This window comes from Apium graveolens, chromosome 3 (assembly GCF_009905375.1).
Source record: "Apium graveolens cultivar Ventura chromosome 3, ASM990537v1, whole genome shotgun sequence".
Lineage (NCBI taxonomy): Eukaryota > Viridiplantae > Streptophyta > Magnoliopsida > Apiales > Apiaceae > Apium > Apium graveolens.
The window spans coordinates 278684346-278689516 of NC_133649.1; the positions used below are offsets into that span (position 1 = coordinate 278684346).

A 5171-nucleotide genomic window follows, 5' to 3' on the forward strand; every position below is an offset into this window, starting at 1 on the left:
ATTTTCTCAACATCAGTTCTGCAAGCTAGCCCGTATCCTCTTAACCATATGATGGGTATTGCAGATATTCCAGCAAACCTTAAAGTTGCATATTACGTCTATTGGGGTGGGGGTTTTATAATACATATGGCGGGGGAGACATGCTCGAGTTCATGAAACAAGTTCTTGAAAATCAGCTGCCGAGGTTATTCAAATTTGTAAAACATAGAAATTTTTGCATTGTAACAAGTTTAGAAAGTTGTTTAGGCAGGAGCCGTCTATAATTTCTGTGCTTTACTAATTTGCTTTAGCACTTAGCTTCTAGTTTGTTGGCCTGGCTAGTGCTGGTTTTGATGGAACTGGAGCTAGTTCCACATGCCGGTCTAGGGTTTGCTCTAGTATTTTGTGTTTCTTGTTGGATACTAAAATTTTAGATAGAAAGAAAAAAGAAATTTAGGTAACGGTCTATCCAAATAAAAGAAAATTAACGTCAAAAGTTATAGCTTGGTTGCCCAGCTTTTCTAATATACATAAATAGATAACAAAGGATGAGTTTTAACTTCAAACACCGAAACATACATACAATTAAAAAGCATTGGCTCAAAGCCTCAAACTCAGAGCTGATCATCAAGTTCAGATAGTTTGCCACATAAAATCGAGACATACATGTCAAGGGATGGTAAAGGATGAAAGCTGCGGCAACTATGAAGTTTTGCATCACTCGTTTTTGTTATCATACTTTGTCATCATGGAACCACCATCTTGTCTCCTTGGGAGATCTACCATTCCTACACTTCTTTACATAACGATCATTGTCCGCTGGCCGTTCCTGCGAATTAAATACGATTTTTTAAAGATCTGCACAAATTGATTTAGAAACACCCACAACAGCAAAGTATTCCATGTGGGCTTAGAGGTATTTTGAATCTCAGCAACTAGTAGTCATATACCTTCACCGGGGAGCTCGATAACATTGAGAGAAGGCTGATGCAGATGGAGCTCACAGTCATAGCCGGGGACCAGGAATCATACAAGATATCTGGTTACATACAAATATCATCAGACTAATAGGTATTACAGATAGTGAAACATTCTTTCTTTCCAATTAAGTAAAAACGGAAGTAAAACTAACAGAGCAAGGAAACAACTTTCCTAAAGCTACGTTTCTCTTAAGCATTACGGCATGGGCAAAGTTGGAAATGACATAGATCACTTTAACTTTCTTCCTTCTCTATGTAACAAAATGTATGTCCAAAAATTGAGGTAAAGTAAACAGCATTTGCATTACACGGCCAGCAAAACGATTGTTTGGCCAGCGCTCAGAAAATTAATAATTTCGAGTATTTGACTTAGTTAAGACTAAATCTAGCAATACTGCACATGGCAGGAACAGGGCTTCGAGCCTCGACTACACAATAGGCAATTGAAGACACACCTACAATTAATAAAATCCCCGCCCACCCCCACCCCCCACCCCCCTCAAGATATCTGGTTACATACAAATGACTCAAAATCATCAGACCAAAAGGTATTGCAGATAGTCAAGCATTTCTTTCTTTCCTACCAATTAAAACGGAAGTAAAACTAACAGAGCAAGGAAACAACTGTCCTTGGGCTTAAGTTTCTCTAAGCATTAAAGCATGGGCAAAGTTGGAATTGAGCAGGGCTTCGAGCCTCTGCTACTATTTTTCAGAAGCTCTAGTTTACTATATCTTCCTACAAGCTCATCATCTCAAGGTTTTAAGGGTTCACAAATTTATATCTCTAGGGTAATTAAAAACAATTTTACTATACACACTAATAAGTGTGTATTCTGAAGCAACTAGTGCCAATTGAAAAACTTACAGATACTGCCAAGACACAAAGCTCAAGAGTATTAGATTATTACACTCTAAGAAGAGGTGTGCTCAGTTGTGTATGTGTGCCATCTTGCACTTAACGTTTCTCAACACGTTTTTTAGAGTTCAGAGGTTTAGCAAGAGCATTCCCTGATGCAACTCTATTTATTCACCTTTTTTAATATGTGAGGTGAAATTTGAAAACCTTTCCTTAAAAATCAGGTCGACATCTAGGCAATGATGATGACAATACAAGGACGCCATATATTTGATAAATTTTGAAAAGTAAAGACTGAAAGACTATAATTTAACAACATATGCAATTACATACATACATTAAAGAGATGAAGAGAGAGGTTGGAGATAAGGAGATGCATTAAATTAAATTAGATGTTCCCAGTACAAAGAGTTGCAAACAAACCTAAACAGATATGACCGTTGCTATATATGTGAGGGTGGAGAGCGCTGGAGGAACAAAAATAACCTGGCCAACCAAAGAGTAAAAGATGGAGTCATTATGCAAGTCGATAGTTCATAATGAATTTAACATAAACAAGATTTTAATTGGCAACAAAAACAAGAGATTTAATCATGATTCAAAGATTTAAACCAACCGAGCGTCTGTATCATAGTGTTTCCCGAAATCTTTCATCTACTCATTAATCATTTAAAAGCAATATCAAAAATGCAAATTACGAATACTCTAATCTTTTGCTGTTTATTGAACCATATCACTCCTATGCATTATTGTATAACCTCACTCGCAGGGAATTAAGAAGCCACCACAAGAACATGTGAGCTGCTATTAAGTTGTCTCTTTTTAAGGCCACGGCCGAATATAAGTTGGTTAATAGAGATGGGAATTTAAAAAAAGAAGAGAAAAGCTTTTTAATAGTTGCAATGTGCACACTCTCGAAGCACATCCCTTACAATAGTGCATGCATATGATCTTACCTACAGGAGTGTATATGAAGTTATGTTTGCTTGCCGTGGCCAATTTTATCACAAAAGCACCTTTTTCCAACTACCATAAAAGAAAAGAGTAAACTGTATGCTAGCATAACAAACAGTACCAATTATGATAAGAAAAAAATTATTTGAGGGCAGGACTTAAACATAAAAGTTATTGGGGATATAATTTGAATATAAGAAGCACTTTTTTTTAATCTAGTACTTCAAACAAAAGTAAAATCTTTCCCTGCCAAATCAGTTGTAAAATTATAAAAAAAAACAAAGTTCAAAAGTTATTACACTGAATTTTGAGAATGAGATAAACATGAAAGATAATAATCCCAGTAGAGGAAAAACAAAAAGAAAAATATCTCTTCAAACACCAAAAATGAGTGAAGGTCATAAATACCGAAAATACCAATCGCGCTGACATTAATACCAAATCAGGAATGTTTTGCCAAATATATCTGCGAGATACGCTTTCACAGACTGGTGTCCACATATACGCTTTTCCAGAATGGGTATCTCGCCTACATTTTTTATTTAATTTTCCCAAGCTGAGATAGGTAACCCTTCTCTCAGACTGGGTATCTCGCTTATTTATTTTATTAAATTTTGAGATACGCTCTCTCAAATTGGGTAAATGCACTATACGCTCTTTTAGAATGCGTATCTCCCATATAGGCTAACCGTATTTATATTAGAATCACCCTAGATATGCATGATAAAATAGAAAAGATACTTGAAAACAGCAGCTCGTTGCTCGTTGCTCGTTGCAGGTTGTTTGCACAAGAAAAATAAGAGGTTTTCGTTGTGAAATCGAAGCAGGAGGATTGAATTTTTCGTGAAACAATAAGTCTATCAACAATATAGAAAATGGCCCATGAAAACAGAAACATTGTTTTAGTAAAAACTAGACGAAAAGTTGTTAAAATTGTCAATTTATCCCAATAAATGGGAGAAACATGAGAAGCCTCTAAAAAATCATGTCTTCAGAATATTTTTTCTTTATACTTTTTCAATCAATAATCACAATGCATAATCTTTTAATTTAAACACTAACCCATACACATCATTATTAGGTCCAATTCTAGAATATAAACTCATTTTTTGATATCTACTCATAAAAGACTACAATAACATCACATATCAATACAGTTCTTCTTCCCGATCATACCTTTTTCAAGGGGTTAATTGTCAAATACAACATTTATTGGGTTTAAATGTATCAATCGAGTCGCTCATTGCAAAAGTGACTCAACTTAAATTTAAAAAATAAAATTGTATCAACTTAACCATTAAAAGTTAAAATTTTGTAACAATTTAGTCATTGACAGATGGTCACCTTGAGTTATAATTTCAAATTACTTTCCAAATTAAGTCATTTTTTCCAGTATATGACTCATTTGATACATTTGAACACGAGTGATGTATTTGATAGTTAACCCCCTTTTCAAGCTTATATACTTCTTCATATTAGCCATACAAGGAATTTACAATCACAAAATGCAAAGCAATTTGAAGAAAAGAGCGAAAACCTGTGGTGCTTCCATAGGGTAATGCTCAGGAAAATCAATTTGAAGCTTGTAAGTCTCATTCGCATACAAAGTACCCGGTGCACCCGTAAATTCGATATCCCATCTTTTAAAAACAAGAAACATTGTTAAACCAAGCTTCTAATCCAACCCAAAAACAGTGAAATCAAACAATTAAAAGATTATAAATGAATAATAATAAAATAAAATAAAAATAAAAAACCTTTGGAGATTATCAGTGACGTAATGTTTGAATCCAGCAGGTGGATCATGCCATTCAACCAGCTCCTTCTGCAAACGATGGGACGCGATCTTACTCAAAGGCTGTTATTTTCATCGCACAATTAGGGTTATACAAATAAATTAGCATACGTATATAATTAATTAATTATAAATGAATTTAAACGTGTAAAGATTTTAGAAAGAGAGAAATAAACCTTGCGAGAAGAAGCAGAGGGAGCGGTCATCTTTGTCTCGGATGAGTAGCGGGGTAGAGAATTATATTATGTATATGTTTATAGGAGGGGGGGTGTGCTTTTTATGTGTAATGAGAGAGAGAGAGAGAGAGAGAGAGAGACGTTGAAAACAGTGTTTGGTTTTGTCGAAAAGGTAAAGAAAACCCTCTTGTTTACCCGCTATAGTTTACATCTAGTTTCAATTTATATTTTAAATTTCTCCATTTTTTATAAATTTTCATCGAATTCGGGGATATTATTCGAAATATGTTTCGATTTTTGGCCGATTGATTTGACATATGTTGCTAATAACGGGTTTAATAGATTGGTAGGAGTTATAGCTTCATTTTGTAATATGAATCATAATATTTTATTGTCAGATTAACTTTAAATTTTTAACGGAAAAATATTTG

General features: G+C 34.4%; 1 pseudogene; it reads right to left on the reverse strand.

The window, feature by feature from the left end:
• Positions 1–516: 516 nt before the first annotated feature.
• LOC141711077 (putative ubiquitin-conjugating enzyme E2 18) lies at positions 517–4870 on the reverse strand (annotated as a pseudogene).
• Between the last annotated feature and the right edge of the window lie 301 nt (positions 4871–5171).